The sequence below is a fragment of the Onychomys torridus genome, chromosome 19 (assembly GCF_903995425.1).
Source record: "Onychomys torridus chromosome 19, mOncTor1.1, whole genome shotgun sequence".
Classification (NCBI taxonomy): Eukaryota; Metazoa; Chordata; class Mammalia; order Rodentia; family Cricetidae; genus Onychomys; species Onychomys torridus.
In genome coordinates, this window is record NC_050461.1 from 31,519,319 (window position 1) to 31,532,516 (window position 13,198).

The window sequence follows — 13,198 nt, forward strand, 5'->3', positions numbered from 1 at the left end:
ATTCATTCATTCATTCATTCATTCATTCATTCATTTGCCCATTTATTTATTTGTTTGTTTGCTCCTTTGTTCGTTCATTCATGCATCCATTCATCCATCTATCTATCTATCTATCTATCTATCTATCTATCTATCTATCTATCTATCTATGTATGTATGTATGTATCTATCTATCTATCTATCTATCTATCTATCTATCTATGTATCTATGTATGTATGTGTGTATCTATCTATCTATTTATCTATCTATCTATCTATCTATCTATCTATGTATCTATGTATCTATGTATGTATCTATGTATCCATCCATCTATCTATCTATCTATCTATCTATCTATCTATCTATCTACCTATTTATTTATGTAGTTAAATTTGCTTTGATGAATTACCCTCCATGGTCTATTGTTTTCCCAGATGCTTCTAGAAATAAGAGAAGCAACCAGCAATAGAAGCAACCTCCAGAGCTCTCAGGCTGCGGCAGTAGCCAGACACGGCGCTCCATGTGTGACATGCTTAGTGAGCCACTTGGTTCTTGACGCAGTCCTGTCAGGTCCGCCGGCACTCAACGATAGCTCACTTTGTGGCTGAGGAAAGAGCGACCCGTTGCCCGAGGTAACAAAACTAGCTGCGGTGAGGTGGCCAAGTAGAATCGTGCCTGTCATCAGCCAACACTGCTCTTTCGCTTTGCCAGCCCACTCCTTCCTTGTTCTTGTTCAGCTGCATTACATTTTAGATACACGGAAACAGGTTTGAGTACTCAGGGTCCTTGACAGCTGTTCTGTAGTCTGGATTATGTTAAACTATATACTCTTGTTTACCACGGGCAATCTCTTCAAAGACTATAGCTGAGGGCTGGAAGGCTGGCTCAGCGATGAAGCACAGACAGCTCTTTCAGAGGACCAGGGCTTATATCCCAGCACCCACCTCAGATGGCTCACAACTGCCTGCAACTTCAGCTCCAGGGGGATCTGACGCCCTCTTCTGGCCTCCATGGACACCTGCACTCACATGCACATAACCTACCTCCACACAAACACATACATACACATAATGTAAAGGTATTAGTCTTTAAAAAAATACTGTAGCTGATTTGCCATAGGAAATAAACTTGGAGTTTGACCTCTGTGACCTTCATACACTGTCTTTTATAGCTTTATCTTCCACAAAATTCATGTGGCTAAGGCACTCTCAACGGATGGAGCCTCATCCAATGATTTAGTGACAACCAGTGAGATTTTCTTATCTTTCCTAGCTTCCCATTGATTAGAAATATACATACACACACAAGCAAGTGAATTTGGTGTGTGAGACTGAATTTTAGTCTTTCTGCAAGTGTCTAAGAAAAGCAACTTTCTGAGATAGATTAATTTTTAAAGATTTATCAATTTATTTATTTACTTTACATGCATTGGTGTTTTGCCTGTGGGTATGTCTGGATGAGGGTGTCAAATCTCCTGGAACTAGAGTTACATACAGTTGTGAGCTGCCAGGTGGGTGATGGGAATTGAACCATGGTCCTCTGGAAGAGCAGCCTATGCTTTTCACTGTTGAGCCATCTTTCCAGTCCCCAGATGGACACTATTTTTAAATAATTCTAAAGATTTAATTGGGTATACAGGTTGTGTTCGGCCCACTCTGATTATACCAAAAATTACTTTGACCACTGAGGTTGGGTGTTCTTTTGTGTTTGAGACAGGCTTTCTCTGTGTAGCTTTGCACCTTTCCTGGATCTCACTCTGCAGACCAGGCTGGCCTCGAACTCACAAAGATCTGCCTGCCTCTGCCTCCCGAGTGCTGGGATTAAAGGTGCACGTCACCAATGCCCGGCAAGGTTGGATGTTCTAATAGAATAACTGCATTTCTCTTTGTCAGCAAACTGTTACCTGGACCCTCTTATAGACAATTTTTTTTTCTTTTGGTTTGCTTTTTAGTTTCAGCAAAGATGTTTCAAGTGTTTGATGTTAGGCAGCATATTGGACAAACCTCTTAGATTAAGACAATCTATGCCATCTGTTCTCTGATAAGCACCTCATAAGTTATTACTGCATGGTCAAATGACTTTTCCTATAAAAACTTGGACATATTAAATGTCCTATTCTTTGGAGAGCCATAGAATTAATAAACATGACTTGATCTTTTTGTAGTATGTCCTTTATCATTTAGCTATTTTCAAAACAATCTTTGTCTTTTTAGCATCCCATTCAAAAAAAATCCACATCGAGGAAGAGAACTCTGCTGCGGCTGTGTATTTTACTGAACGAATTTCTGCTGCCAGGTACGTTTAACTGCTGACAGAAACTCTGCCAGTGACCGTTTTAAAATTTTACATAGTCTGTGAATTATTTTGCTGATGGCAAGAACTGAAATGTGTATGGCCATTAAAATTCGTCCCATTTTCTGATTCCATTAGCTTACTTCAGAAAGAAAAATCATTTTGTCCAGTTTCTTACTATGAAATGCAAGATATGCTGCAGTATTTGAAAAATCTCTTAATTCTTTTTGTCTAAAGTCTATCAGTCCCCGCATCAAATCCTACAGTTCATGCTGTGTGCGTGTGCGTGTGCGTGTGCGTGTGCGTGTGCGTGTGCGTGTGTGTGTGTGTGTGTGTGTGTGTGTGTTAAGTTTGGCCAAGGGTTCTCTTTCAGTTTTGATCAAACAGCTTTTTACTTGACTGTGTCAACTACAGTTTCTGGATTGAGGTCCCAGGAGTCTCCATACCTGAGAGAATGCCAGACTTCCGCTTCCTCATTTGCATGACTCCTCAAAGTCAGCCTTTGGATAATGACTTCAAATGAAAACAGCCCTTTGAAAAGGAAGGGCTTGCTATTGCTTTGGACAGGAGGTATTTGAGGTGATTAAACAACTAAGTCATCTCTTTATTTGGGGATAAAAGATGAAGGAGAATGTGAATGGGTGACCAAGTTATAAATTAATCTTGAGGTACTCAAATGATTGGAAACCACTTGAGCTTTCTCTCAGCTTTTAAATCATATGATATCAATCTTTGCTCATTTTCCTCCGAGTAATTTGTTATTACGCTGATGGTAACCAACTCCATCAGACATTAACTGGCCATCCACAAGGATGCGTTACAGTAGTAAAATAAACTTGTGGAAGAACTAGCCTGAGATCTCAACCATGATTTTCTGTCTGCAAAATGGCATGACAGTTTGGGGATTTCTAACTGGAAATAAATTTAATTACGTTACTACCTTGCTGCTGCGAATTAGTAGCTGAAATGTGTATCTCGAGGGCAGCAGGGCTCAGATCCGCAGAAGGCCCCGCCACAAAGACAGGAAGAAATGGGCTGGCTCTCTCACTCCCGGCATCACTATCTAAAGTGACATTTAAATTGGATCCTGGAAATTACCTTTTCTGTTTATGTTAGCAAGAGTTTTTTTTTTCCCCCTCCTTTGCTTTATTTGAGTAGTGAAGCCGCTTTATAGCATTTTGTGTCGCCTGCATGAAGTGTTTTGCATACCTGTAACCTTACAATTAATGTTATTTATGTTTCAATAAACCACCGAGCTACTTTTCCAGATGTCCTAATCCTTCATGTAAATGAATTTATTAGATCCAGCCACCAGACTCAATGAAATCTGCCAAATTCACTGTCTGGGCCACATACCAGGGAGTTGAAGCTGTATTTGCATAAGCTTGCTCTGTGAGTGCAATCTTATGTATCATCTGCAGAGTTAAAGTTTCACTAATGTAAATCCCTGACAAATCAAATACAGATGGGCCTCTCTGCCCTCAGGGTTGAGCCTGTCAATTCTCAGCTCTCATATTGGCCTCCTCTTGGCTCTGGGCTCCCCACCCTTCAGCTATCTCCCCCCTCCCCACACTCCCAATACTACTAATCTTTCAGAATTATTTATGTTAATACATTGCAGATAGCAGGCATGGCAGCGAAGACTGGTGGCTCCTGTCTTCTTTCAATCATTCTGCCAGGCAAAAAATTAGGTTGGCAAGTCATTTGAGGGGAGCTGGTTTTACCACCTGGAAAAATTTGCCCTGCCAATCAGTGGATGGCAGACAGATTGTTTGAGTTTGCCTAGAGATGTTTTAGATAAGGGGGAGTCGGCTCAATAAATGGGTTAATGTCAGCCTGCAAATTCCATAACGTGGCCAAGGTAAATTCAATAATAAGCCCTCAGAGGAAGGGGGGGGGGCGAGTTGGCATGAAGAGGGTGCGCAGGAGTGGGGGAAGGGGAAGGGCTGATCTATTCAGACCAGTTCTTTTGGTTAATGTTACAACCCTTGGTGAAAGGGGAAACTCTTCTTTAATTCCATTGATTAGCTCCGAAAACTCTTGATAGGTTTAAGCCCTGTATCAAAAGGGAGAAAACATGAGTGCTGAACGTGGGGAGTTTTAGTGCTCTTTGAGTTTGTTTTTGATTATTTGAAAGTCTAACTATGTTTCCTCTGCTGGTGCCCAGTTGCTATTTATTTGGCTTTAGCCTTTGATCCCCCTTATGCTGGCACGTCATAAAAAACATATTCCTGCTCACGTCTTATATTATGTAGTTTGTTTCTGCTCAGGGTGAATAAGCCTCTCTTTGTCTTTGATAGACTCCAGGTGTTTATCGCTATAAGTTAGTAATGGAGTTAACCACAAGAAGCAAACTGGAAAAAGAAGGAATTGGGGGAAATTCTGAGTTTGATAACTCAGGAGTCCTTCTGGCAAGACTCCTCTGGGAACAGCCTGTGCTAAACTTAAGAGGACTTGTCTTTACTTTCTAATCAAGTTGGATGAAATCGTGATTTTAGTAAGGAGAGCTTCCCATTCTCCTCAGGTCTTCTCAGGTACATTTCTTTGAACGTGGCCAGAGAGTCTCATTTCCCCACGAATTTTCATTCTGGCACTAAAATGAATGATGGCGGCTAATCCAAAAGAGATTACTGATAGCCATTTGTTTGATCTGAGTTTGGAGGATTAATGCCAGAAGCAATTTTCTATCCATGGTGGTAACTCCCCCCCCCCACACCCCCTTAGGAGTGGAGGAAAAAAGGGGGCAGTAATAACATTGGGATGGCTGAATGTGTGAGAACCAATCAGCAATGGTGATGGGAAGCACACTGCTTATTTTGTATTCCTTCATTGAGCAGACACATTTCATGAGGGGTCAGAAGCCAATTCAAATACATTTTGTGATTGTGACCAATGTGATTGGCAAATTTCATCCACCTATACTTTTTTTGTTGGAAAAAATAGATAGAGCTCTGCTCATCTTAAAGATCAGAACTTTCTTTTGACATGTTGGCAAAAGCAAGTTTTCTACCCAATTCTCACACTGTTTTTTTTTTTTTTTTTTTCTTCGAGACAGGGCTTCTCTGTGAAGCTTTGAAGTCTGTCCTGGAACTCACTCTGTAGACCAGACTGGCCTCATACTCACAGAGATCCTCCTGCCTCTCCCTCCCGAGTGCTGAGATTAAAGGTGTGCGCCACCACTGCCCGGCTATTTTATATGATTTGAGTACTGCAATTTAATAAACAATTGTGGCTAAATGAGATGATTTTTGGGTTAAGGAAATATTTGCACATAGTGTATTACCAAGAGATGGCAGTGTTTGGTGAAATGGTAGTAGCTGTGAGTGTGCCCCGCATTCTTGCCATGAATCAAAACAATTTTGTACTGATGTGTCAGTGAAGTAGGCACTATTTGCACCATTATTAAAAGAATTTAGCCCTTTTGCCCTAACAGTGAAAGAATGGCATAGTCAGTAATAAATTATAAGCAGTTTGTTTTTAAACCAGTGGTTCTCAACTGATGGGTCATAGCCCCCACAGGAGTCACATATCAGATTTCCTGGCATCAGATATTTACATTATGACTTATAATAATGGCAAAATTAGAGTTATGAAGTGGCAACAAAATATTTTTATGGCTGGGGGTCCCCACAACATGAAGACTGTATTACAGGGTGGTGGCATTAAGAAGGACGGGAACTGCTGCTTTAAACTTATATTTTGTTCTATCTATAAGATGCAAAAATGAGTGGGTCCAGTTTCATATTTTTGGAAATTTACACTGTTGAAACAGAATTCTGAGTTAAAGAGATTCTGTTTGAAATGTTTAAGAGGAAAAAGCTCTACACAAAAGTAACACTTAATAGTAAATACCCTAGTATTTTTTTACAGTTTGATATGTGTAGAACCAATGTGATATGTCATCTTGGGACTTCACTCTTTATTTCATTATTTATTTATTTTTATTTGTTTTTGCAACAGGGTTCTTCTATGTGGTCATGCCTGTCCTGGAACTTACTATGCAGACCAAGCTGCTCTCAATTCGCAGAGATCCTCCTGTCTCTGCTTACCATGTGTTGGGATTAAAGGCACACGTTATCATGCTTGGCCTAGAAGTTAACTTTTGGTTCAATATCTTTGAATATACTTGTCTAATATCAGGTGTAAATTGAAACTTTTGTTCCAGTTTCTTCGAATAGACTTGTTTATATCATGTTTAATATCAATTCAAAGGCTGGGAATGTAGCCAGTGCTGGAGTATTTGCCTAGTAAGTGCTAGACTGTAAATGCCTCACTTCCAAAAGCCACAAACATTGAAGTCAGCACCTATGTGGTAGTTTGAATGTAATTGGCCCTTATAAGCTGATAGGGAGTGGCACTATTAGGAGATGTGGCTTTATTGGGGTAGGTGTGGCCTTGTTGGAGGAAGTGTGTCACCATGGGGTTTTCCTATGCTCAAGATACTGTCTAGTGTCATAGACACTTCTGTTGCCTGCAAGCCAAGATGTAGGATACTGGCTACTTATTATTTATTTATTTATTGAGGATACATAGCCCTCTTTGAATTTACTCAAGCCTTTCCATTCTGCAGCATACAACATACTTTCATTTTGTTTTGGATGGACCAGCATCCTAGGAGGTTCCTCTACTGCTGAGCTAACCCTACTGAACTATTTAAAATATGTATGAACAGTGGCAAGACACAATATTTCCTTTTCTGTCTGTGTTTCTTGGAGCATGTATGACATATTCACATGTGTGCAGAACAGGTCTGCAGGTTTCCATGGAAGGGTCAAAGGGGAAAGCATTTGGAAGTGGCTTGACCAGTCATTGCAAGATGACTTTGTCATTATCTTACTGTCCATGGGGTTTGCACAGCATAACATTCCCAGGAGGAAGGGACTTGGATTCAGTGGTAAAGTCAGATGAGCACATGTCCAATTGATGCCAAAAAGACAAGAGTGATTGCAAACAAGGCCAGGTTCTTTGCATGTTTGCAAAGTAGTGCCATATTCAGGGAGAAACGATTTCTTTTCTCACTCTACACTGCAACTTTCCCTAATACCCCCAACAAACATAAAGTCCTCACTGACAATGGCAGTGCCAGAAACAGCATCCCCCATCTGTGTCGTCTCATTGGGTGTTTTGTGCTGATTTCTAGCTACCCGATTCTTGCCATAGGTTTTTGTCTCAAGAAACACTATCTGTAGAGCAGTAGCAGATGTATTTGCACTCTAGTGGCTTCTCCAGTTCTCTAGCACCTGCCAGTCAGCCGTATACTTTGACCTAATTGTGAACTGCTCTTACTGAGTAACTCTTATTGGCTTTATGTTTACAGTAGACATCAAGGAAAACAAAGAGAAGCAGCCATGGGAAGCTATTGTGTTATCGTGGTTGTTTATTGAAGTGATTGTTTTCACAAGGTCTTGCCATGTAGCCCAGGGTGGTCTCAAACTCAAGATATGCCTGTCTCAGGCCTCCCAAGGGCTAGGATTCAGATATGAGCCACATTTTAGGCTTGAAGTGGGGTAAGGAAACCACTTCATGAAATGTCATGGACCACCACTGTTTTCTTTATGAGCCTTGAAGAGACTTGAATTTAGCCATGGCCTGTAAAAGTTACTTTGAGCAACTAGTACGTCTGAAACTTATGCCTACCTGGCACCCATACCTACTAAATAAACATTTTTAAGTGAATAAACACTTCTTAGAGCATAATACAAAATTTTCATGTTAAAATCCAATTATTTCCCCAGATAAGTGGGTACATTTTTTTGGGAATAAAATTGCTTCTGCACTGTGTCAAAACATTCATATGCTACAGAGCAAATGCTTTGGGTTTGGTCACTTACATTCATAAGACAATCTATATTACTAAGTAGATGATGAAGACAAAGCCGATTTTGTTTCATACTTTATTTTTTCTTTTTAGTCAATTCCACTTATTTTGAAGATTCTTGTATTTGGATAGTTGATAAGTACTTAGTGGGGAAAGGAAGAGGGAAAATTGTAGGGTGGACATTACATATAGTATTCATGTATGACATTCTCAAAACACATCTAAAAGTGTATACATTCTGATTGTGGTAAGGTACACAAACTTATCAGGTGGAGCCGAAAATAAATCTCAGGGACTGTGTAAGTCCTCAGTTTCATTTGAATCAAAATATCTATGGGCTTCAAGCTCAGAAAATGATTCTCCTTGTTACTTAAAGATGAAGTCTACTAATTAAACTCACTTCCCACACAGATCTGGTCTTCAAAGAGTGCAGCCACAACATCACCACCATTTGAAGACCCATCACAGTATAGATTCTCAGGATCATCCCCCAATCTATGGCATTAGAAACTCTGGATGTGGGACCAACTATGTTTGCACAGTCTCTGAAAGTTATTTTTATGTGTGTTGGGGTGTGAGAGGCTCTTCTGTAGAGTCAGGCTCAAGAGTCTCTAAGATGCTGATACTAAGCAAACCTTCCCATCTGCTTAATGGTATACCAATTCTCTGAAGGAACTGCTTTAGTTAGTTTAAAAAAAAAAAACATATGAAAGATGTACCTTTGAGCACTTTTATGCTTTTGTATTATTAAGCAAAAGAACTAGAGAGAGGGTTTTCAAATCTTGTGGCTGATCAATACATTTATCTTCAAATACTGAAGCATCATGAGTGTTAGTAACTTACATCTATCTGCTATGGGAGGGCCAGAGGGCTTGTTCTCAATACATCTGCAGTGTGCTTGGGAAGAGAACATTAATATTAATTCTTGTGAATCAGAATAGGTAAGAGTTGAACTGCCATAGATTAGGATGTATGTGACCTACAGTGAAGAGAGGGGAAGGGGCACCCATGAAGCCCAGGTGCCACCAAGGAATGACGAAAGAGGGGACAGTGAAAGTGCAAAGGCTTGGGGACATAGAAGCAGTTAATGATGGGGGTCAAGCAAGGCTGTGCAACTTTTCTCAAGCAGGGGCAAAATCATCTTGGATAATTTGAAAGCCTGCTCTCTTGTGGTGATATATTGTGCACCCCAATAAAGCTTGCCTGGGGATCAGAGGACAAAGCCAGCCACTATATTAAACATAGAGGTCAGGCAGTGGTAGCAGACACCCTTAATCCTACCGCTCGGGAGACAGAGATCCATCTGGATCTCTGTGAGTTCAAGGCCACACTGGGAATAGAGCCAGGTGTGGTGGCACATGCCTTTAATCCCAACACTTGAGATCTCATGCCTTTGATCTTGGGAAGTAATATGGCAGGACACAGAAAGGTATATGAGACATGAGGAACCAGGAACTTGTCTGTCTTGAGGCTGAGGATTTTGTAGAGGTAAGCTAGTGGCTGGCTCTTCTGCTTCTCTGATCTTTCAGCTTTCACCCCAATATCTGGCTCTGTTTTTTTTTTTTTATTTTATTATTATAAGATCTTTTAAGATTTGTGTTTCTCCTCTCTCTCTCTCTCTCTCTCTCTCTCTCTCTCTCTCTCTCTCTGCATGTGTGTGTGTATGGTTAGGATTGGTGAAGAATTCTCTGGTTTGTGGGTTAAAAAGAAAGGCAGTGGGGTTGGGGATTTAGCTCAGTGGTAAAGTGCTTGCCTAGCAAGTGCAAGGCCCTGGGTTCGATCCTCAGCTCCAAAAAAAAAAAGAAAGGCAGAGGATGCTAGATATGGTATGATGAAATACTCAGATCAAAATAAGATATAATCTGGCTAAGGAGGAAATGTCTTGTCTCAATCACACTCACCTACTTTATGTTTTGTCTTTTTGAAAAACATAAATACATATACACATATCTCTACTTTTTAAAGAGGTTTTATTCAGGTAAAGAATATGATTTTAGTGATGTCTGGGTTTTTAGGATAGATATTTTAGTAGTTAATAGTTCCTTTGAGCTTGCATGATTTATGATGTTGTGGTCTGTAAACTAAAATATTACTTTTTGTTACAGTTAAATGCAATATTGGTCTAATAACTACTTGGGGTGAGTTTTATGCACAATAAATAGCTGTATTATTATTTCTAGTAGGTTTAATTCTGCTACAAGTTCACTGCTTGTCACCTAGAATGATGTTGAAAGCAACAACTTTGCTTGAAAAATATGTAATTATTTTGGTATTCACACAATAAAGAAATATATAGACCACACACACACACACACACACACACACACACACACACACACACACATTTAAAAGGTATATGATTAACTGATTAACTAGTCTTTTGTTTTTTAAACCAGGTAAAACAAATCAACTTTTATTCCTAATCTGTGCCTGGAAACAATTAAAAGTAACTGTTTATTATCTTTATTAGAAAAATTTGCACACTAAATATGTTAACTCACATTGAAGAAAGTAGCAGTCAGTAATCCTAAATGTGATCGCAAGTGCTTGTTCCTCATGACCTGGCAACAGACAGGCTGTGTTGGAATCCCATGTGCCTACAGCCACTCTGCCAATCCTCACTGGCCATTCTTAGCATCCAAATACAATCACCATTGCCTGGGAGACTTTTGCTAGATAAGCAGAGTGTTCCTTGGTTTGAAGCAGGTTGAATACTTATATTTGTTTATTTCATTTTCTTAGACAAAAATAAAATGAGCAGATCTAAAGTGAATGTTACAATGGGCAGAGATGGGGGGAAATGAACAACTGTATTCCCCACTGACTTGTTCTTTGTATTGAGACAAGGTCCAGAATTTCATTTATGTTCTGTGGTCCTGATGATGTAGAGGATGTCTGGGATTTCCTGAGGAAAGCAACAGAATGCCCTGGTCTTATCATTGTGCATCTGCGTGTCTTTGAACCTCCCATAATACAGTTTGTGTCCTCATAAGAGAAGGTAACACCATAAGAGAAGAACTTCTTATGCTTGAAATAATAATAATAAGCGATCTCGGACATGTTTCATGTATTTCCTGTACAAACAGCACAGATTTAAATCACTATGACGAAACTGTGAAAGGATGAGCAAACTGTGTGCAATAGGATAGAACCATGTTAAAGACAGACTTTGGAAAAAGCCAAGGAGACCCTTCATCTACATGTTTTTCCAGTTCTGCCTTCCTTATTTCTCTAAATCCATTTTTTTTTAGCATTTAAAAATATATTTACAAGTTTCTTCCCCATGTTTCCTCACATTTTCTTTTATTTATTTATTATTATTAATTTTTAAAATTTGTTTTACATACCAACCACAGTTTCCCCTCCCCCATCTCCTCCAGTTCTATCCCCCCATCTCCTTTCTAGCCCCTTCCCCCAGTAGTCTCCCCCCCATCCACTCCTCAGAAAGGGTAAGGCCTGACTTGGGAGTCAACAAAGCCTGGCATATCAAATTGAGGCAGAACCAAGCTCCTCCCCACAGCATCTACATATTTTCTTTTGACAAACAAACTCCACTGGTTAGAATTTGGTCTAAACTCCAAGCCAGTTTATAGGCCCTCATTGTTTGTGTATACTAATGTTTCCCAGGCTCCCCTTATTTGCAAGATATATGCGAATTTGGGGGGGGGGGTAACATGGATCATTTGTAAGGAAATGCCTTTTTGCAAGCCACTTGCTCCTACACATATTTTTATTTGCAATATTTACACAGCTAATTTGACCATAGGAGAAAGTGCCTTTCGGAACATGAGTGATTTCTACACAGAGAACAAATTCAGTTCCAATCAAGATCTTCCTGATTAGGATGGAGTGTTCACAGCAACTGAGACGTCAGGCAGCTACCAGAGCTGCATGCTCTCAGACTTTCAGATGTTGTGTAAACTGCTGGAAAGAAGCTGGCTGGTATTTGAGCATCGTCTGGAGTGGAAAAAGAAGAACAGCTTGTCTCCGGGCTTCACGCCACTTGCCTCCTTTAATATATAAAGACTTTTTTTCCTTTCTGGTCTTGGGAAAATATGATGCAGTAATCGCTCTGACGGTAATTCAAATTGGCTCCTCTATGAGCAAGGAAGTATCTGTTCACTGTTATCTCAGTATCAGGGTCTGGGGAATGATGTGGGTTATGCCAGGGTTAGGATGAGAGGAAGTGAAGAGTGTTCTTTCCTTCAACAGGCTTGGTCCTGGATTGTTTAGAATAAGGTTGGCCTCAAACAATAAAACTTGGTAGAAAATGGGTTTAACATAAAGGAGAATTATTATTGTGTATCCTAGAGTTCACGGAAGACTGGTTTTGGGGGTGGGCGGTAGTGGCATGCAAACAGCACCAAAGGTGCCTGCTTTTCCTCTTACATTGTGCCTGAGACTGTTCAAGACACATTCACTTCAGGGTGGGAATCAACAACCAGGAATCAAGAGAAACATCCACCCCGGTTCTTTGACTTCAGCATAACAATATGAGGAGGCCAGGAAGACTCTTGTGATCCAGAGAGAAAGTCTAGTCCTTCAAACACTGCAAGGTCCCTGTCCCTTTTTGTCTGGTGGATCTGAATTGCAGAGGAATGACACACATAGATGACTAACACAGCATGATGTCTCTGGAGCAGGGCAGAAGGTGGAGAGGGACCGCCTGGTAAACACAGTTTACCTTGTGTGCAGTTTTGGAGCATTGTTTTCTGCCACCTGTGGAAGGTAATTTTATATGCCACACACTTACATTTCATGCTTCTTCAGAGAGGATGAAGTAAGGAACCGAAAGTTCTGCAACATGAAATTGGAAACTGGCACCAAGGGATTGATAGGATAGGACCAGGTGTTATGTGATATGGAATAGGAATTTACTGTCCTATATTGAGCTGTATTGTCAACAGTCAACTAAATATATTTTTAAGCTGTCTCATTGCAATATGTGTTAGATCAGCTGCATTTTATTTGTTTGCTTTTGAAGACAAGGTTTGACTATTTAGGTAAGGCTGGCCTTGAACTTGTGATCTTCCAGCCCCACCTTCCCAAGTGTAGGGTTTCAAGCATGTACCAACACATTCAGTTTCAGTTATATGCTAAGGAAAACA

The 13,198-nt window shown here is 40.2% G+C and overlaps 1 long non-coding RNA gene across 2 annotated transcripts in view; it reads left to right on the plus strand.

Moving 5' to 3' along the window:
* LOC118570698 overlaps positions 1-13,198 on the plus strand; it is a 108,990-nt gene that overhangs the window by 61,728 nt on the left and 34,064 nt on the right. For both annotated transcript variants that reach the window (XR_004943219.1, XR_004943220.1), the window contains 2 exons: positions 415-612; positions 2,194-2,275. This is a non-coding gene — a long non-coding RNA (uncharacterized LOC118570698). The remainder of the gene's footprint in view (positions 1-414; positions 613-2,193; positions 2,276-13,198) is intronic.